The following is a 22,831-nucleotide window of genomic DNA, read 5'->3' as shown; positions in this document are numbered from 1 at the left end:
GGTATGTTTTATGCCCCAACTAGCCAAGTCACCATCATCCAAGTTAATGAATCCAATCCTGAGATTTGACACAGGGAAACTTTGACAGAATTGCATCTTGATTAAACTCTCAGTTTAGTTTGGTTCTAAAAATTAAGCAAGGTTTTTAAAAAAGTGTTTTAAAACAAGACAAAGGAGGGCCTACAACAAAAAAAAAGTTTTTCAATTCACAGCTCTAAGATCTAAATCTAAGTTGATTTACTGAACTGTTTGATTTTCATTTGTTTTCCTTTTGCTTTCTGGAGGAGATATAAAGTAGAAAAGGGAAGACTTTAGAACATTGGGTAAATAGAAAAGTATTGGAATGCAGCATACAACTATACAATTTAAACCTTTATGATACGTTAAATCAGTACGACTCCACTGTCAGTCTTTCGTCCTGCGTTTTTGCTTTAGCGCGTCTAATTTTGCATACTCATTTTTGATTATTAAAAATGTGAATAATGTCATTGTAGACTTTATAATATGAAAGGAATATTTCAAACATTACTTTAATAATCAGTGAAAACCAAAATGGACAAGACAGTTTGAATCTTTAAAATAGGTTTCAAGATGCCAGTTCACTATACAAGAAAGAATGATTCAGCCAGAAAATCAATTAAAATTTTAAGTGAGTTAAGTGCATTTGCATCAAGATGATGGTAAATGTGGAGACGGGTATGTAAACAGCAGTGAGTAATTATTAGCTCACTCACCTGTTTCCTGCCTTCCTTGCATTAGACAGACCTGCTTACAGAGGAGAAATCGTCTCATTTATTTGGAGACACCTGGCCTACTTCAGGGTCTGTTTTCTTAGTTGTTTCTAGTTGCATTATTCCTAATCAGTTTCATGGGTAGACTGGACTGGCTTCACCCCATTTCTGTGGCAGTGGTGGGTTTTCAGTGGACTAATCACAATCACAGAGCACGGAGATGTGTTCTCTTAGAGGTCAAGGCTTGTTCTCATCCAAGTAGATTGATCTGTGAGCAGCAGCCTTTACCGACAGCGGGATGTGTGTCCGCCAGTGTGTTTCTACATTTAGTAATTTGTTGGACATGAACTTAACATTTTTCATTTCCTTGCCATCTAATAAAAGCAGTCTGACTAAATTTAAGAATCCATGTTTAACTTCTGTAGAATCTGTTTCATTTTTTCCCTTGGCTTGTAATTTTGTAATCTTTGATCTTTGGTTATCAGAATGAGTATTTAAGTAGATTTATTTTGCTGATATTTATTACTACTTAACAATGTAGTTATGTTGATTAAAAGATAGTCTTAAAATAAGAGTTTATTATAGTAAAAATTTTGATTATGAAACTATGATTTTTAAACTGTATTTTTTACAAGTATTGAGTTTCTTTTAATCCATTACAGTCAGTTGTACCCATGATGAAATTGTGAGATGCTGTAGAAAGTGTATATATAGTAACTTTATATTTAGACTGTAAAGTTTGTGTCTGGTTCCTGTATTTCCAGAATTGCATAAGATAGAAATGCATTGATATTTGTTAATATGCAAAATAAGTCATTTTATTTAATTACGTACATAAACTGCACTTTATCTTATCTGCAAATTAGTTTATCTGCTATGTCATTTGCTTTTTGTTTTGTATCATCAGAGTGACACCATCACAAAGACGCTATTTTTGAAAAAACTAAATAATACGTTTATAGAGCCGTTATTATGCATAACTATCATTCATTTTATATTTTACTTAAACCTACTTATTAGCTGACTGCAACATGCTGATAATAATATTCAAAAGTCCTGATTCCATAGTAAAATTACTGTATCTGGAGGAACTTGGCGAACTGATCTTGAATGTGTATGGTTTACACACAAAAATCCTACATAATGAGTGCTCGCTTCAGCAGCACATATACTAAAATTGGAACAATACAGAAAAGATTAGCATGGCCCCTGCACAAGGATGACACGCAAATTCGTGAAGCGTTACATATTTTTACAAAGAAAAAAAAAATCCTACATAATGAAGCTTTTTCAATAAGATTTCTTCACCTTTCTTTGGAATCAAGGCTATTCTATCTTAAGAACTATGTTCAGTGACAGTACCCTCCGTAGTAATTAACGATATTCCCAGCCCTACCTCCACACTCCCATGAAAACACTTTATTTTTACAGAAGCAGTAGTTTTAGCATTTTCTCAACAGCTATGTCTTTCAATAATGACACATATACATAACATGAGTTAGTGACTGTCACTGGCTCCGTGTTTACAGGGAGACTCAGGAACTCAAGTGGATTTGTCAAAGGGAGAACTAACCACCACATGTCTAACTAGTGCCTCCCCCAGAGCCTTTCCCATTTCTCAGTAGTAACTCTCTCACCTCACTAAAGACATTACCACACCACATACACTGATCGCTTTGGTGTCAGGGTCACACCTTGTTAATCTTGTGTTGACTGTAGTTAGCGTAGTGCTGGGCACACAGTAGGCACTTTGTAGAATTTTTAAGATATGAGAATGATGATGCCATTAAGCACATAGCATCTGCTTAGATCCTGCTCATCTTTCATTTCATAGAAAAGGAGCTACGCTTTAGTTAACATGTTTTGTACTTGATAATTATAAGGCACAGAGAACCTATGATTATTCTTCACAGTGGAAGTGTAAATAGATCCTTATTCATTGTCTTTCTCAGCTGCATTGTTTGGTCTCAGCCTCTTATGTATTTGAAGAGATGGATTGATGATGGCAAAACAGGTGACATGCTTTAGGCCGCAGGGAATGTGTGGTCAAGTGAGTGTGGCTTTTTTCGTGTTACTGAATCCTCCATATTCACCTGGCGGAAACAGTAACAGCAGACTGACTGACCGACTGATGTGGTCAAGGCTTAGGGTGGGCCTTTAAGGGTGCTTGTTGTTTTTGTTTTAACAATCATAAAATCAAGAATTTCATCTTTAAAAATGCCAAACACTTGAAAATATTTTGGGGCTGTTCTGTAAAGACTTAATGACTTTAAATCTATGCAATGTCACAAGCTATGACTAAAGTAAAAATAACATTTTCTTTTTTCCCCTAAAATCCTTTTAAAGTAAGATTCAGACAAAAACATTTATTTGGTCTGGTGTTTTAGGGCAGATTTAATGATAGAATGAGACTAACTATGAAACTTGATCCAGTGTATTTTGAGCAAATTGGTTAAGATGGTACTAAAAACACTGTCACACACATGTAAAGATTTGATAGAAATAAATTTGGTAGTTATGTTAACATATGAATAGTGAAGACCACTTAGGGGGATTTTTAAACAAAATATTATGCATGATAGTATAATTTTAATTTAGATGTCTCTGGATAAAATGCAAATGAACAATGCAGTGTTATGCAAGTTAAAGGTGGCTAAGAAAACACTCAGCTCCTACAAAGCAGATTTACTCATCTTTCTGTCCCCTTGTTTGGAGATTGTCACATAATAGATGTTTTACAATTTTTTCTGGATGAATTTAACTCATACTCAAACAGTTGAAAACACTTGCAAGTCATGACGTTATATAATCAGACAGTTTTTTCACCTTTAAAAGTAAATGACAGTTTTTACAAATTTAAGGAAATTCATTTTTTAACTTTCAAGCATCTACTGTCTGTCAGGTACCGACTAGCTAATTAACAAAAGTATTTTTGAATAACAAAATCGACAGTTATTCATGAATAAATAACCTAATTTATCTGCTTGTTTTGTTTTACAGCAAAAAGTACAAGTTTCTGTTTAAGTAAGAAATGTCTTTGGATAATATTCCTTTTCCCCTTTAAAGAACCTTCTTCTGCAGGCCACATTTTCTTCATTAATTTGTATAAAGATTTTTTGGAATGATGCAAAATGTTCTTCTACTTTTTTCTGAAATGTTTCTTTTTCTCTCCTTCTGTTTATAAGTGAGCAGTAAACTTTCCCTGAAGGTTCCTAGGAGATACCAAGTAGCAATATAGTGTTTGTCTGACGAATCTGAGTCAAGGTGCCTATTTCTCTCTAATGGAGGATGACAACGACGGATTTAAGAAGTCACCCCCTTATTGTCTCCAGCACAAAAACCTTCCGCCTGCATCTTTCAGCTTGTATCACCACTTCTAAAGGATCCATGGGCAAACTGCTGAATTTTTATTAATCAGCTTAACTTAATGAGATGAAAAGTCCTTTTCAAAAGAATGAAGAAGGGAGAGACAGATACTGAGAGCCACTCTAATTCTTTTCCATGAAAAAACCATTTTCCTCCCAGATTTTTAGAGAAGACACATTCAGTCCTGTTTCCAGGTAATTCATCTGGCTCGTCTTTCTAATTTTCACACACTTGGGGACTTGCTCTAGCCATGTGCTGCCTTTATTATTATTTTTTAAAGAAAGGAGACAGCTATAGAGAAGAGTTAATGAGAGTTGAGGGGGGAAATACCTTTGGGAAAGGAGGCAGGAAAGCTTAAGCTGATAAAACATGACTCTTTTTTGATGGGGGCTCTGTTTGGATAACTTGCCCTTGTCTAAATTCTTCTCTCTTCCCGTTCTTCCTGCCTCCCCCCTCCTTCCTCTCCCCTGTCTTGTCAAGCATACTTCATAAACGGTAGCAGCTGGAGACCTTTTAGTGGCATTCAGGGATTACTTCCCTTCGGGGTTTTAATAAGCCCTGGTGCTTGAAACACAGTAAAGGCGCTTCTGGAGACAATCACCATTCAGCCTGGGGACCATGGAACCTTTTCAGGGCCCGATGGTTGGGTCCAGGCAGGACCCCAGGATGTAGAGAGCACAGCAGATCACCATAGCTGGGAGTCCGTGGGCCCTGAAGGATAGACCGGGAGGCGGTCAGTAGAGGGATGGGTTTCCGTGCGGTCAGTAGAGGGTGCGTCCCATGATTTCTCAACCCACTTGATTCATGCTCCCTTAAATTGCTGGACTGAAATCTGTGACCAGCCAGAGTTGTCACCGCTCAAGTCCCATGGTTCAGGGCTTATGAGAACCCCCACGGTGGGAAGCCGCCACGGTGGGGGGGGACACTAAGATGGCAAGATGCTGACCTCATTTGGTAGATCTCCTCAGGTGTTATAGAGCTGAGACTGTTAGAGGTCAGGCGGTGCAGAATGCCTTGCTGTTGGAACAGGGGTGTCTTACTGCCACTTTATTGTTTGTGAAGGCCACCTAGTAGCTTTCTTACGTTACCTAGTCACTTATCCCAATATGTGGCTTTTAAAATTTAGTTCTTGAGTGGGTCAGGAAAACATATAAAGATGGTGCCACGTGGGTGCTTCAAGTTCATCTGATTTTGTTTGTTTTGTCTTTGTAGATGGGAAAAACAGGAGGCAAATGACATTGTAGATGTCACACAGAGCACGGATCTGTCTTCTCATCTATGATTTCTGAGATTTCTTCCCCCTTGCTTTCCTGTATGTAATTCTGTGTTTAAAGTGTTTCCGGAAAGAACTTCTAGAAAATCCCAGGGTGCCAAGGAAAAGGATGGCCAATCCCCGTATTTCCTTTTTCTTTCTATTTTGCACGTGTCAGTTTTCCCTCTCCATTCCATCTTGACTTCATGTCATTCAGGAAGGTAAAAACACAGGCATTTCAGAGGATGTCGTGATTGCCCTATTATGCAGCGTTCTTTACAAGTCACATGGGTTCCAGGGACAGAACTTCCATTTCAGCAGTTTGGGAATCAGTCCACTCTCAACATTTGTTTGCCTTTTAACATTAGGTGGATTTCTGGACACAGAAAATACAATTGATTATGATTTCACTAAAGCATTAAGTGAAGGCGGTAGAAGCTGCCTGTCACAATGCCGTCTGGTTAGATCAGATTCCCTGTCTTGTCTCCACTTAACCCACTTCATGGCTTTTAGATTGTGTCCTTCTCTGACAGTTTCAACTGGGGAAATGAGAACAGTTTTAAGCTAGTCTTTGGGGGTTGAGTCTGGGCTCAGTGTGGAGCTGGAATATTAGGAAACAGCTGTTCTTGGCCTGGGTGGACAGTCATTGATTTTTAAGTACTTGGGCCTCCTGATGGCATAAAAACCCATTTGTGCCTCTTTAGATTAAGGTTAATTTTTGTGGTAGTGAGTGCAGATGCAATGAACAGATGCTGCACACTTGCTTTGGCTTTTATACATACCCTATACTTTAAAATGAAATTTAATTAAAAATTAAATACATCATTAGGTCATAAAAATAAAAAAAAATTCCCTGATTAGGGTGTATTGCATCAAATCAAATCATGGTCAACGTGGAAAGCTGATATATTAATTAATAAAGTTCATAGATAAACGTGAACTGTCCATAATTGATGCTTTTTTTTCCTCCCCCCATAGTTTATAGCCTACCAGGCTCTTGTATAATCATTTCATGAAACCATTTTAATCAGAATCAAACAGTTACAAGGATTGGAAAATGATGTTTGTTCATTTTCTCCAACACAATGAAAATTACAGCTTTCAACTTCTGTGTGAGCTTTACTCTGAGTATTCATACATTTTATTTATTTAGACATGAATAGGGACGTACACCAGGCTGCTAAAATTCAACCTCTGAAATAAGAGACAAGTGACTGTGGTGTGGCTTGCAAAGGTGTGCTCAGCAGGACCCCCACATCGTCTTCTGGGGAAGGAGAAACATCCCAGTTGTCTGGGAGGTTTGTGATTGACCTTGCGTGTGCCAGTGTTCTCATTTGTCTTTCAAAGTATCTGTATAGTGGTTACCTCTGTGGTTAGGAAATCATTTGTAGCTTAGAGTTGTAATGCTGCGAGACAGTCCGCTCACCTGCAGATAATGTTTCATTAGCCTCTTTCAAATTGACAGGGCTGGCTGCTTCCATGTATTCCTCTGGTGGAAATGAATGATCGCTCTGTTTGTTTTCTTCTTTCTTGTTACAGGTCACTTTCAGTAAGGATTCTCCCCTCAGGCCTTATTAAAGTAACAACCAGATAAACAAACTATGCTTCCCAAATCAGGAAGAGGGGAGATGGGACTTGGTATCCCTAACTGACCTTGGTTTTCTTACTGTGAATTTGTTTTCATTAGAGAAGGAGCATTGCACCAGAGAAAAGTTTACACACAATTCAGCAGTTCATGCTGGGATATTTCTATGTGAGCTTTTCTCATATGCTTGGCTATTAATTAGTTGATTGCATCTAGCCTTTTATTTCTTAGTATTATATAGTAAGTATTTTCTCATTGCTGGAAACAACCTGTGTAATACTGAAAATTATCCTTGTCGATGACTGCGTAAATTTTCATCAGTTCAGTTAACCGTTACTCACTTAACCACTACTTTTCCATCTCATTCCATGTCACTCTAGTTCAGTGGGAAATAATAGATATTAACTACCCTTCCCCTCAGAGTTTCTGTTACCAGTATGTTTGGGGAAAGCTGGATTAAAGAAATGACATTATGTCTGAGCCTTTCAGTGCCTTTAACATATGAATAATCACTGACAGATCACGATGGAGAAACTCTAGTTATATGTGGCATATCCCAAACTTGCTGACTATTTAGAAATACTGAATTACTGTTCCTTCACATTAGACATACAACTTTTCATAATGTAGTTGTCCATCATATAAATGACCCATAAGTAACTCATTTTTTTTAAACTTGCTTAAAGCATTCCTTATAGTTTTGTTTTTCTCTAGGGTAGAATATTTTTGGGATTATTGGGTCAAACAGTATTAACATTGTATAATTCTTGGTAATATTGTTAGATTGCTTTCTACTCTCATTATTCTCTTACCAGGCCTGGGCCTTTTTTTTAAAGGATCTTGTTTAATGATCCCTCAAGAAAGAGCTGTTGTTTTAATACACATTTCTTTGATAATAAGTGAGATGAAATGCTTGTTTATTTATATGTTCATGGTTTATAAAGGCACTAATAATTGTTAAGCTTGTTCTTATTAAGCTGTGCCTTTAGAATAAAAATACTGCCGGCTCCCACTGTGCTGGATCAGGCGCTGAGATGAGCGCTGGCTACGTTCATAGTCTGCTCAACAGCCTTAGAACAGGAAAACGGTTGCCTGGCTCTTAGTACGTACCCATCTCTCTTCAAGCAGTGCCGTATGTTAAGTCATATAATTTATATAACGACGCTGTGAGGTAGGTTCTATGACTGCCATCTTTATTTTGCAGATGAAGAAACTGAGGCATGGATTAATCACAGAGATGTGGGTTACACTGTTGTAAATGGCAGAACTGGGATTATGAACCCAGGTAGTCAGTTCCAGAGACTGAGCTCCTGACTCTTTCACCGTGCTGCCTCTGGTACCACTATTATTAAGCAAGTGTCTGGTGTATTCTTACACTTACCAAATGAGTGCTGCTGTGTCCCTGCCCATCCCCTGCCGTTTGCAAAGTAGTAATATTCTAGAACGTGTAAATTATATCCCATATTTGAAAATCCTAATTTATACCTGTTGCTCTCCTGTAAGTGAGGAGATAGGATGGAGAAAAGTGGGAGAGTGTTCAATGGCCAAAGTAATATGTTGTGTTTTAAAAGACACACCTTTGTAACTGGAGGCTAATTTCTCACCACCTGCAGTGCAGACTCTGTGCTTCTACAGCATTCGATGATTTAGCGCATCTTTGGTATCTTTGGTAAGATTTATTGTGTGGATCGGAAAGTAGGAGCCTTTAAAGGCAGTTTTTTAATGAAGAGTAGTTGACATGCAAAAATGACCTAAAAAAGTAAACCATGAGCTTAGTCATTTTTCTCTTTAGAAGCTTTTACATTTGAAATTGATTATGAAATTATTATATTTTTCTTCCCTTTTGAGGATTTTCATTAAAAATAACTTGTTCTTTATCTGTATTTTTAACTCAATAACTCATACTTGAAAAGCAAAAAAAAAAAAAAGTGCTTTGCAGCTCTCTCTGAATATTTGGTCATGAACCTTTCTAATAATATGCTTTCTCCCTCTGAAGCATTATTCATCTCCTGTTTGCGTTCTCCCATGAATTGAGAGTTAGGTTTGTGATTTTCTTGACAGATGCTGGAAGCAGGATAGAGTCACAGGACTTCTCTTGTCAGTCTAAATATTATAGATTGAAAAGAGTTATTTTAACCAAAAATCTTTTTTGGGGGGGATGGGGGGGTGGATTAAGGATGGGAGAGGATATGGCAATTGTTTTGTTTTTTCCAGACTTTTGATTCCCCTTAAGATTCTATAAAGATTTTACTTTTTGGTTATGGTTTAACGAAAAGAAAGTGACCGATACTGAAATTATTTACTGTTGTTGGCTTTATAGAAGAAATTGAAGCCTCCCACAGTAAAATTTAGAGATAGAATCTTTGCTTAGTTCAGCATTTAGACATTTGTAGTGGTCATTACTGGCCTGAGTAAAATAAAATAAACAAAAAGCAGGCAAATTTTAGAAAGATTTATAGTAGGATGTTCTTATAAAACCAGAAAGTTTAAAATATGGTTGATTTAAACCAGAAATGCTTGCTTGGTTCTCAAATATTTATAAAATGCTAAATACTTTTCATGCTCTTTTCTGATGGTTTACAGATTATTGCCCCGTATTGGTATCATGACACCTACTCCTCTGTCCGAACCTTGCAGCCTTCACAGCTGGTTATTATGGGACCGTGTTTGCCCATATTTCACTCTTTCCCTTTCAGACAGCCTTAATGGGGTTTAGCTTTTAAATTTTCTAACAGAAGTATTGGCTATGCAAGATACGTAGCTTATGATCCGTATTTGAGCACACAGTCTTATCTTCTTGAGAAAAAAAATAGGCTATGATATTCCAAGTTATTTTAACCGTAATAAATCATGTAATTTGATATAGTGTCTCTTCTGGAAACAAATATGTTACAGTAAACTGATAAACAGATCCTTTATTTCAGATTATCCATTTTATTAATAGCTTGAGAGTGTCCTGATGAAACTTATATGTCAGTTAGTTAAAATTTGTCATGACTTTCTGAAGTTTCTCACAGTTTTGGGTTATTAATCTCTAAAGGACGAGATAAAGCATTTCCTTGTATTGAATTTGAACATGCTTTATGCTTTGGGGTCCATGAAATATTAAATTCTGTTTGCCATTTTTGCAGGCAAGCTGGGCAGGAAAATTTATGCACGCACATGGATGGGCAAGGGATTGAGGTCATGGCATTTAGGTTCAAGGATTTGCTTTCTCTTTTTCTCATTTAATAGTAATGTTTAATTGAAATCTGTTTTGAGAGGCTCACGGATCACAAATAATATATACAAAACATACACACATACACATACATATAAATATGTTTTAATGGTAGTTTCATTTCTAGCTTTAGTTAAGACGATGTAGATTGTGTCTGTCTGAAACTGATTTCAGAATCAGTGTTGTAGCATGCAGAGTATCTAATGTGGTAGCTAAAATGACATATTTAAACAAAACAAGTTTTAAAGCCATAAAAAGGAATAAGAAAGAGGGGAATAATATTTAAAGCATTGATACTTTCAATAATATTTTCAACCAATTTCCCTTAGGTTTAATTGTCCCCAAGAAGTTTCATTTGTTCACAGTCTGGGCGAACTAGCACAGCCTTGTGGAATGTTGGCTCACTCAGGAGACCATCCGTTGTGAGGCATGAGTGCTTTTACTAACCTGAACTTCACTGTCAGTGTGTCTGCACGGATCTGAATTGATACATCTCCATTTCTTAATGAGGAGTTTGGTCTTAAATGTAGTGAACCCTCTCACTGCGAGGCTGTCTTGTTACCTAAGGCTCAAAATCTATCATAATTACCCTTTCTCTTAAACACCCATCATTAAGGAGTGCACAAAATGCTTGCCTTAAAAGGATAGTTTCATGGAGATTGCTTCTTGAGTATGTGTCAGCACAAAATGAAATCCCTGGGGTTAAGAAAAAAGAAGCACTTACATGCTGAAAAGTGGTGAAAAATCTACAGATTCAAATACTGCTGACTGAAAGGCAGCCAACGGGATGCATATTGGTGCAACCACAGAGGCAGCTAGGTCTGTGCCCCACAGAATTGGTGGGGACATTTCTTTCCCTGCTGGTGGGTTGAAATCCAAAAGCAGGAACCCGTTATGTGAGAAGTAGCTGATTTTGCCTAGACAAGAATAGACATCCAATTTTGGGCTAAAAATGATAAGGAGTTGGCTTAAAGCAAAAAATAAAATAAAAGCAGTCATACATTAAAATAAAAACTCTGCATCATGATTTATTGACTTTGGCCATATCAATTTGCTAAATCATATGGATGCGATTTAGGAAGAATGTTATTTTAAGAAGCTTTGCTCCCCTTTAATTTGACATGACTAAACCTGAAGCCTTCTGGAAACCACAGTTCAAAATGGTTTTTCCCCCTAGAGTTTTCATCAATTTGCATTTAGAAATGTAATATTAGCTCGCATGTAGACTAAGGATTAATTTTGGAATATTTCTAGATAATAGGAGCCTCATTCCAAAAATGAAGTTGAGTATCATTTGACAAGAATTAACTGCTGTTCTCCTTGATTTCATGTATTTTTAAGGCCAGCTTTTGATTTATCAACATCCTTACTGATACCTAGTTTTACTCTTTCTCTTTTCCACTCTTGCGTAGACTGCTAGGATTACTCTCCTTTTTTTCTTTTTAAGGTTTGGAAATGTTGCATTATATTTCAAGAATGATCTCCATAAAGGAGAGAAATAGGCTTGATACAGTTACATGAATTTTTTCAGTTTTATATGTATATATATATCAGTTGGGGTGTACACAATTAAAGTTTCAGTTTAAGTTTTAATTTGCTTCTGTGGATGAGGTATAGCACCCTCCTGGCATTCAGAGGCTGTCAGTGTTACCGAGTTTTGAACTTCCCAGGGCATTGCAAGGAGGATACTTGTTTTCTCTGCAGTTTTTGAATGTAAGTTTTGTTTGTTTGTTTTTCTGTGAATTTTCAAATCGCAGTGTAAAACATAGAATACTAATGAAGAAACCTGAAGGGTTTCTGAATCACAGTCAAGAGATACAGTAGTTTCAAAGAGAGTTAGACCAGCCATCTCTACATCTATTGATGGCCTGCCAGCTCCCAGTCATACATCACGGTCAAGCCAAGGTATAGACTCTCTGAGAGGCTCCAAGTTTGTTTCCTTAAAGTTGGAGTAACTTTACGTGGAAACAGTGTGTGTTTTCTCTTAAAACCTTTGCATATGTAATTGTTTACCTTTTTCTGGAAGGTCTAAGATGCCAAGGACCTCGAAAGTAGTGTTTCCTGAACTTCCTGGGCTGCATCCAGGGCCAGAAATGCACGTCAGTTGTTAGGATGGGTGGCCTTTGCGATTCTTCATCAGTTTTTGCAAGTGTGAATACTTTTGTGAGCAGTTCATTCATTTTGCCTCTCTGCTCCCAGTGGACAGTGAACAGGAAGGTTTCCTGCTGAGTGTACTGGGGGCTTTCTCCAAACTAGTCCTGGTGGTGCATTTGAATCTTCAACATGCGTGCCATTCCCCTGGCCTCCTATCAGTGGTAAAAGGAACATGGCACGTAGGTGTTTAAATTATTCATCGTCATAATCGGCCTTTATGTTACACTGCCTTGCCAGGCCTCTGTTATTCTAGTGCATAATTGATGGTGCTCACAAGTGGAAAAGTTAGAAAAGCAGAAGTAATGTGCCGCAGCAGCAGTGCCGGGAGGCCGCGGGGGCGCGGCGGTGGGCGGGGCGGAGGGCGGCCGCTGCCCAGCGCCCAGGACGCGCGCAAGTACCGGGGCGCATTTGGCATCTGCTCAGGAATTATTTCCCTTATTTTCTGCATGCAGAAAGGGATGGGAAAGGTGAAAAGAGTCAGCACATCAGATTTTCGCAGCCTAACTGCACCTCTGATCTTGGCTCTTGAGTAGAACTGACTAGTTTACATATAATTTGACCGAAAAACAGATTTTTAACGTTTTTGGAGGAGTCCACTGCAGAAAAGGGCCCTGAGTCTGGCCTCGTTGGTATTGAGATTCACAAATGGCTCACAAAAAAATGAAAGCAGGAAGAAATTTTTAAAAAGCAGAGTGCACGTAAAATAACAAGTTCAATTTAGACTTGAAGGACTTTCCCCTTCTTGTTATACCTCTGTGTGCACTTACTGGAAAGCATGAAATGGAAAATATTCTGCATTGTGCATAAAAGTGCACTAGTAACGATGAGTTTAGGGCAGATTGAATGCACATAAAGAAACAAAATACTGAACTTTGAGATGAATTCTGAAGTCTGATTTTGGCCAAGTTATTTTGAAAGGACAGTTTTTAAACTTAGTTTAAATAATGCACTTTTGGGTACATGAGTAGATTAGGAAAATATTTTCAAAGAATATTGTCAACAACCATATTGGAGATCTCTTATGGTGGATTAAAAAGTTGGCTCTATATAGTATTATTTCCATCCTTGAAGAATGTTCATTTGAGACATGTCCTCTGAATTTTCTGCAATAGGCTTGCTAGTGAGAGGAGAGAGGATGGGAGAAGGAAGTGTTCTCTAGATAAAACATGGTGAGATTTTGTGTGTATTTGAAGTGGAAGGTTGTGGAGCACCTGGTTAATTATAAAAGGTATATATCATGTATCTTGGTTAATTATGGAAGCATAACTCACATAACTCAACTAGTGTTATAAAGATGGAAAGAAGAACAGAGAAGAGGGGGAAAGGATGCAGGAGAGGAGGATCAACAAGACAGAGAATAATGTGCTTTTTAAAAGAGAAAAGCAGTAGGTAGTTGGCACGAGGGGAGATTGCTGGTAGAGTGAAGAGAGGAAAGATCCAGTATTTGCTCATCTTTCTCATCTACTGTGTCTATGGTTTTCCCTACTGGAATTTTCCCAAAGTGTCATAATTTGGGGGTATTCTTGCAAGGTGCCAGGGCTGTTGCGGAAGGGCACCACTTACAACTACATGGAGCCTGTTAGAGGAGAGGAGAAACTGACCTGGAGAGCTGAGGAGTGGAGAGCAAGTGAGAAGACAGGGAGGAGAGGAAAACAGAGTCAGACAAGAAGAGCGGGAGGAAGATGTAGAAAAAGATAGGGCCCTTGGGAAGAGAGAGGGAAAAGGAGAGGGGAGGGAAGTAAGGAGAGAGAGAAGGGAGGGAGGAGATTGAGTGAGAGAAACAGCTGCCTTGTTTCTGCCGCTCAGGTGCCTTGGTCCACGTCCGTTCTTCCTTCTCTCTGCCAGGTGCTGGGTGGATGGGGCCAGCACCTCTGCAAGACCGCCAGGAGGACCGAGTGCAGGGCCTCCCTTCCAAGGGGCTGGTTTCTTGCTTCCTTTAGAAACTGGTACCCATCCCATGATGAACTAGTGAAGAACATCAGAGTGATGCCTAAGAAATTTCAAATAAATGCAAAATCTCCAAATTTCTGTTACTTGGTGAAATCTGACCCTAACTAAAGCTCTTCTGATAACTTTAGTTTTCTTCTTTTATTTTTCCCTCAAGGAAATGAATACTTTCTGTTGAATCTTTTTTAAATGACAGTGGTTAAAATCTTTTGTGCTGCAGAGATAATTTAAGAGGATGTAAATACATATTTATCTTCGATTTTTATTAGAAAGATATTCATCTCTGTGTCTTCAAGTTATACTTCATTTGCATTAAGAAGTAGGTATAAAATAAACATTTGGTGGTAATGATTTCATACCCCTCAGTGTTCTATTGGAAGAACTGTTCTTGTGTTTCCACATGAACTAGTAATTTTTCAGTGTTCAGGAAAGCTATGTTGGCTCTGTGGATGTCAACAATTATACCTTTTTAGTTTTGACATGGACAAAATTTATATATATGCATATTTATTTCTGTATATATAGTCCACATATATGTATATATGGAAAGTTTACGTATATTTTAAAATATAAGTTTATATTTTTCTCCCTGGCCTTTGTTTTAGATGCAGAATATGCAGAATTATTTGCTAATCATTTATTAATTGTTTAAAACAACTAACTAGAATTTGCTAAATATTACATTTTTTTGATTGAGTGTACCCTAACACTAAAATTTTATTTCTATTAAAGTAATACACACATAATAATTTTCAAACAGTGCAAAAGCAGTTCAAAGGAACAGAATGAAAATGTCTCCTTCTTTACCACCTTTTTTCTTTTCACTAGAGGCAAATATAGGAGACTTTAAGAAAAGTATTTAGGATACCTAAAAACCACATTTTGAGATAATATGCTAGCTCTTTTGCATTTATTTTCTATAAGTGCAGAAAATAAAATAATTATGTGAGTTGGCTTGTCCATCCTTCCTTCCTCATGTCTTTCTCACATGATTGGTTTTTTGGTATTGTAATATTAATCAGGATTGATGTCATTATCTTTCCCAGACCTCAAAAATACTACCTTCCTTTATCCTAAATAAGAACTTTTCACAGACCTCAAAAGACTAAGGGACGACTTGACTGGGACTCACATCCATTTTATTTCAGCTTCATATTTCATCCTTGAGTTACATTGTAATTTTGTTTTCAATTGCCATTACTCATTGTCAATGTAATATTTAGTATTTATCAACTGTTCTCTGGGTACAATATGGTGTGGCATTTTCAATAATGTATATAGATTAGCTGTTTTTCCAGACCATGAATAGCTTGTAGCCTAAGTAGGAAACAAAAAGAAATACTTTCAGTATTATATATACCTAGTGACAAAGTTTCATAATGAATGGATTTGGGAAAGTGTAGCAGGAGGTACTCAATTTACACAAAGTATTCTAGATAGTTTGTGTTTTGAGTTTCATTTTATATGCTAATATGTTTTTTGAGACTGTGTCTAACAGGAACCCTCTAAAGTGCTACAATGTATATAACTTAATAAACCTATTACTTTTTTTAAAAATTAAAGTTCTCTTGGTGCTGGTAATACACAGCATTTGATTAAATGTAAGACTTCCTAAGACGCATCACGCCGTCCTAGCTTCTTTTAGAATTTAGAAAATAAGCTCTAGAACTGATTACCTGCTACTTGGTAGCTATGTAGTCTTGGGCAAATTCTTTAACTTCTTGGTTCATCTTTTTTTTTTTTTCCCTATCTGTAAAATAGTGATGATAACAGTACCTACCTCACAGTGCTGTTTTATGGATGACATTGAGTTAATATGTACATAAAGTGCTTGGTTCTGTGCATGGCACATTGTAGGAAATTAATAAGCATTAACTTTTATTATTTGAGTGATACATTACTGTGGATGTAGCCTAGTAATCTTGATGCTTTATTTTAATTTATTCTCACTGATTAGTGACATGTATTTTGAAACTAACTATTGTACAGCTCTGATGGTGAAAATAAATGTATTTCATAATTGACAATGAGCAGTGCTAATGAACAGGACTTATTCTCCTCTAGTAAAAACAAATGTTTGCAGCTTATGTAAATATCATTTTGATAATTGAAATTGAAATTCATCATGATATAAAATACATGATTCAATAAATGAAACATTACACTTAAATATATATAAATGTATTTATAGCTGAGGATTGGGGCCTTATGACATAGAAACAATGCCTTGAAGCTCTTAATGCTAATGTATTCTCATCTTCAGTAGCATGCTCAGTTATTGGTGTGTGTTGTAAATTACCAGGCACTATTTGATGACACCTTGGCTTGCATTCTGTTGAGGAAGAAGGTAGCTCTGATATATGCATTTGCATGCTAAATGCTCCTTTGGTGACAATTCCTCAGGTGATAAACTGGCTAATAACATTTATTATTATGTCTTTGTGGAGAAAATGAATGTTTCATCCCTATTTGTTGGAAAGGAGAGAGATGAGAGCTCAAATCAATTCATCCAGGAATTCTAATATTCCTCTTTAGTAGTATTTTTGTGTTAATTTCATCAAAGTTAACAAACAAAAACTAAAGATGGAAAAAAATCACTTAAATATTATTATGACAAGAAGACTGAAAAGGGAGTACACATGATTTCTTTAATAGAAAAAAGCAACATTTAGTGAAGCAAAAGGAATCATAGCGTATTTGATGATGCTGTGTAAAATCTAATATTAGCCACGAAGAAAGGCATCTCAGCACTGTTTACAAATAAGGCCAGTTTGAGGGTTAGTGCTGCAGCTTTGGACTGAGGATGCAGGAGGAATGGTCTGGATATGGGGCTGTGGCTTACAGATCTTTTTTGTTCTTAATAAAGAACAGGGCTCAGGGCTCTCTGATTGTCAAGGAAATGTTAAGAATTATTTTTCTCTTAAGTTAAAAACTCAAAACCAAATCCATGTCCCAATACACCAAAAGCAATGCTAAAAGAGTCTGAGTTTCACGAACATGTTCTTTGAGGCTGTTTATAAGGCATGTTACACCAGAATGATATTTTATCAGGGCTAAGCACATAATGTGGGCTTTTGGTCCAACAAAGCTGCTGTCCATAGTATAGATGTCTCATTAGCAAATTCATAGAAAATATTCTGTGTACTCTTCTGTTTTCTAGGATAATGACTTGTGAGTTTTAATTTGGTGGTTCTGCTTTTCCTAAGCAATTAACCATCATTTATGCACAGTAACACATTTTAATTGGACTAGGGCTCCTGTTTCATTCAAGGACTTATGAGCAGCCAGTGCTTATTGGTTAAATAACAGTGCTAATCAATTCATAAGCTCATGATAATGAGTGATCATCCATCACGGTAGACCAAAAACAGGTTTGTGACACTCAAATTTATCAATTGTTTTAAGCTAGCAAAGAAATTGACTTTCACTGTCTATAAACTATAGTATTGAGATATTCATTGAGCCTATATGTAATCTCCTATACTGTAACTTAAGAAAACCAACTTAAATATGTACAACTGAATTGTACATTTCATTAAAATTTGAAAATCATGGTAACAAGACAGGGATTTCTGAGTTATAATCAGTAAGACTAATTTAATTTAGGGGTAGCTGAGGAGAAAGACTAAAATCAAGTACTGTAGTTTGAATTATGGAAAGTGTCACATTTAATTTCACAATTGGTTCTGGTGTGTTTGGGGATTTAGAATAATTTTATACCTTAACATTCAATCTTTATTTTACAGTGAATAAGCTAATTTTGGATGACTGCTCAACCTGTGTCTGCTTGCTGTGATGGAATATTAGCTTTGGAATAATCTGGTAATTCTCACTTAACACCAATTAATAAGGAATTAGAATTATAATTTTAGATGTGAACAGAGTGCTTCAACTCATCACGTTATGTAGTTTATATAAATTGGTATTAGTGACAGGAAAAGAATCAAGAAGGCATACTGCCTGGCGATTCTTTTTTTTCACTTGTCTTCGTTCTGCTTTGTACATATATGTTGAAAGAAATTGGCTAATTTTGAATTTAATAATCGTGCTAACTTATTGGTGGTTGCTAGACACAGAAATGTACATGAGTCTGTTTCAAAACACCTCACGTGTCAGAGTAGAGCGTATGTCACCTAAGCCACCTAACGTCAAAACAGTCAACTAAATTCACTAGATTGAGTCAAACAACTGATTATTCGGGGGGCGGGGGGGGGGGAAGGATTCCGTTGTTTTTTAGCTCTGAGTAGAATTTTAAAAAATTAATTTCTGCAGCCTAGTTTAGAAGTTACTTTGGTGAGAGTTTTCCTTCTCCCAATTGATAAATCTCTCAGCCATATTTAGATGTTCATGTTTTGGGCTGTGTTAGGGCCAGCCTCATGCCTGCTAGATATGAGCCCAGAAAGTTTATGGGAACATTAAAATTAACCTGATAACAATCACAGAAATTGCTTTTGAACTGTTTGTCTGGCTATTAAATAGTTGGCAGATGAATTTTTTTTTTGGAGGGGGAGAAGGTAATTAGGTTTATTTACTTACTTATTTTTTAATGGAGGTGCTGGGATTGAACCTCCTTGTGCATGCTAGGTATGCAGTCTATCACCGAGCTACACCCTCAGGTGAATGTTCATGTGTAAAATATAATCTTTCTGAGAGCCATATTTTTTCCCTTAAATACTGTTGTTCAAAAAGGAAGTTTTAAAGGTAAACAACAAATCCCTCATGTATCACATGATTTTGCTGAGGCTGCTGTATATGCTGTTACATGTGCATAAGAACACTTGAAAGTTAATTAGCTGAGGTGACTTGTGACTTTGGCGTGGTCATTTTCAAAATGACCCCTTTTTGGGGGTAAAGGGAATCCTGTGACTTAATTTTCATATGGGAAAGCTATTTCTGCCACCGCAGTTCACTACTAAGTTGCTGAAGTTTATGGAGAGAGTATTTCTAGTCAACAAAATTAGTAAAACTGATAGGCAGAATTTGGCAAAGAAAGATACATGTGCTGTGACTTTGGGACCAGATGTCCAGAAGGAAAGGAGATAAAAACAGTCTTTTAAGCTAAGCTTAAACCAAGTAAGTGATCTACTTTGTAGTGAAAAATATGCTATCAACACAATCTTTGCATTATACTTAATGCACTGATAGTTAAAACTTTTGGATTTTATTAAGTCTGCAGTCATGGTACATGGTGAAAGAATGAAAACCATGAAACTTGCAGGATGTTGCTGGTTATCTGGTAGGGTTGTTTTAAGGAAAACATGTGAAGGGTGTTTCTTATGCAGGTGGGAATGCTAAACTTTGACCATGACTTTAGTCATTAAAACTTAGTCTGTGGTCACTGTCAAGTTAGCATTCCCTTTTAATTATAGCGATAATTGTTGTCTGGATTTTGCCTATTGAAGATAAATGCCTTGGCAAAATTAGGGTAGCTGTTTGTGGTATTGTAAAATCCAGTTACACAGGGTAAAGATCCGTTTCAGACCACCTTTTTTTAGATATTTCTGGAGCAAAAGAAATTTCATTTTAAGGATGTGAGTTGGATAAAGTAGAGGGTTCTCCCAAGTGCATATTGGGGAAAAAAATTCTATACTTTTTGGTTTCCTTTTACTGATATTCTTTGGAATTTGGGAAAGAGGTGAGTTGGAAACAATACCACGTTGTTCAAAGAAATGAATTTTTAATATCCTATTAGACTTTACCCCAAACTTCTTCCTTGTCATTTTTGGGTGGCTGGAAAAGGAATAAGTACATCCTTAGGATCATAAAGGATTTCTCTGCCTTGGTAATTTATGGCATTGACAAAGTAGTGAAGTACAAAATTTTTTGGGTAAGTGACTGAACCCCCCTCCTTTAACAAATGTTTTTGCAAGTAATAAGGCAAAATTACAAATGATAAATTATTGTATTGGTGGCCGTTCACCAGCCTGCCCACCCATTCATGCTGTACAGTACTTCATGGAAAGTTATGTTTAATGTCACGTAATGAGTCCTTGGAACTGGTGTGCTCTGAGACACTTTGATGGGCTGTTAAATTTACAAATGTTCTAGGGCTATAAATTATCATTAAACATTAGGAGAGAAAGAGATGCATTTTTCTATGCATTTCACGTGATTTATTTAAACTTCTAAGCCAGGCAGCTGAAAATAGGTGTGGATTTTCTGTTCACATTTTGGAATTTACTCGGAACTTGGTACATTTCTGGAGCTAGATCAGAGAGAAGTTTACATGGAGGCAGAAGTAGCTCTACATAATGGGTAAAGGAAAATGACTTTCAGTTAGGTCCATTGTTGAGCAAATCATAGGACCCAAGAAATAAGGTCGGCTCCTGGTTATTCAGAGGCGATAGATCTTAGATATTACCAGTGTCCTCCTCCTCCTTCCTGGCCACCATCTCACTGCTCATTAACGCCTTTGCTGGCACCCCTAAAAGAAGTGAAAGCAAGTCAGACTCACTGGAGAGGAACGAGCCTGCAGTGGTTAGGAGAACTGCCTGGCATTCAGTCAGTTCTGGGCTTGAATACTAACCTATGGGACTCTTAAGTCAATTACTCGTTAATACACCTCAGTTTCCCAGGAAGTAAAAATAAAATGATAATATTGACATTAGAGTGTTGTTAATGGGGATTGAGTTACAAAATGAATGAAATGATTTGTAGGAGCCTGCATCGTGGCTTAATGGAATATTCAATAAGTAGCAGCGTTATTACTGTTTTATATTAGTTATGTTATTTTATTTTTTTATTTAAGTATAGCTGATTTATATTATTAGTTTAATGCATTAGTTAGTTTCAAGTTCACAACAGAGTGATTCAATATCTTTATAGATCACACTGCCTTTAAAGTTATTATACAATAATGACTATGTTTCCCTGTACTGTATAATATCTCCTTATTTATTTATTTTATACTGAGCATTTTGTGTCTTTTAATCTACTTATGCCATTTTAACAGAAGTCTTGATGGACTAATATACTGCTTAATATAATGGGATGATAATGATGTGTAAAATCAGTGGATTTTTAACCCTTGTTCACATAGTTAGTCACCTAGGGAGCTTTTAATGTCCCTACCTAAATACCATGTGTTGATCTCAACACAGACAATTAAGTCAAGATACTTGACGGTGAGACATGGGTTTTTTTTTTTTTTTTTTTAAAGCTTCTTAGGTGGTTCTGTATAGCCAAGGGTTGCAGTCAAGTTAAGAACCTGCTATTCTGCCATCCCTTGGGATATGGCCTGTGTCCTCATAGCTCACAATGACTGCTAAAGCTCCAGTCATCAGATTCACTTTCTAGGCACCAGGATAGGAAAAAAAAAAAAAAAAAGAAAAGAAAAGGAGCATGTCCCCCCACTTTTAGAAGGCCCATAGATACACTTCTGTTACGTTACATTTGTCATTACTTAATCACCTATCTGCAGGGTGGCTATAAAACCAAGTGTTTGTTTTTTCCAGGCAGCTATGCATTCATTTCAAAATTGGGAGATACAGAAATTCATTAGAAGTTCTAGAAATTTAATCTCAAATCAAGGGAAAGTCAAGTTTAAGAGGAGGGCATTATCTGCTATCTAAATCCCTCTGTCTCTAACACCAAGCTCTCTTCCACTCTAACAACAGCTCATCTAAAACCACATTCACATTAACTTGTTTATTCTTCTGTATTAATATCAACTCAAATCTACCAAAATTGTGCCTGTGACATCCTCCTCTCCTTCCTCTTTCTTCTTCTCCATTTAATAATTATAATGATAGTTTTTAGTATAAGCCTCATTTAATTCTCCTAACAAACCAATGAATTAGGTTGTGTTCCTATTTGACAGATGAGAAAATAGAATGGAAAGTAAGTCCCTCATGGCCAGGCAGCTGAAGGGGGTGCAGCCAGGAGATGTGTTTGGTCGTGTCAACTCTGAAACACCATTCCCCAAACCCTTGTGCTCCTTGGCTTCCCACATATAGTCAGTTACTAAATTTCGTTGACTTGACCTTAATCAGGACACATTTAGTTGGGTTCTTTTGGCTGAGGAGATGAAAATAGAAAGTCTTGGTACTAATGTTTCTTTTGACCTTGAGTCAGGCACCCATCCCTAGTGTGATGAGTGACCTATTTGGGTAACGAGGGGCCCAACTCAGCTTCCTGGGACAAGGACTCTTTCCAGTGGTTCAAAGGCTGGAAACAGAAGCTGGTTGAGCACAGAACCTCCTCTCCCTTCCCTGGACCCTCCTGGAATCCCATGAATAGAATCACATCTTTTGTTTTGTTTTTATTTATTATTTATTATTGTTGCTTGTGTGTGTGTGTTTAACGAAAAGTTTTATTTATTTATTTATTTTTGGTGTGGGAGTTAACTAGGTTTATTTATATGTTTATTTTTTTAAGTGGTGGTACTAGGGATTGAATCCAGGCCAGTCATGCATTCTACTGCTGAGCTGTACCCTCCCCACCATGTGTGTTTTACTGAGGTATAATTGACATATAACATATGTTTCATGTGTACAACATAATGATTTGATTTTTGTATATATTGCAAAATGATCACTACAGTAAGTCTAGTTGTATTTGTCACCATACATAGTTAC

The 22,831-nt window shown here is 36.8% G+C and overlaps 1 protein-coding gene and 1 non-coding gene across 3 annotated transcripts in view; both read left to right on the top strand.

Annotated features, from left to right (window-relative positions):
- The window catches only part of EFNA5 (ephrin A5), a 269,595-nt gene that overhangs the window by 23,517 nt on the left and 223,247 nt on the right, over window positions 1-22,831 (top strand). The window lies entirely within an intron of this gene.
- LOC123613299 (U6 spliceosomal RNA) lies at window positions 1,879-1,985 on the top strand. Its single transcript, XR_006720679.1, has one exon. It is a non-coding gene; the product is annotated as a U6 spliceosomal RNA (small nuclear RNA).

This window comes from Camelus bactrianus, chromosome 3, assembly GCF_048773025.1.
Source record: "Camelus bactrianus isolate YW-2024 breed Bactrian camel chromosome 3, ASM4877302v1, whole genome shotgun sequence".
Taxonomy (NCBI): domain Eukaryota; kingdom Metazoa; phylum Chordata; class Mammalia; order Artiodactyla; family Camelidae; genus Camelus; species Camelus bactrianus.
Note: the sequence above shows the minus strand (reverse complement) of the source record. Positions and strands in the feature narration are given on the sequence as shown.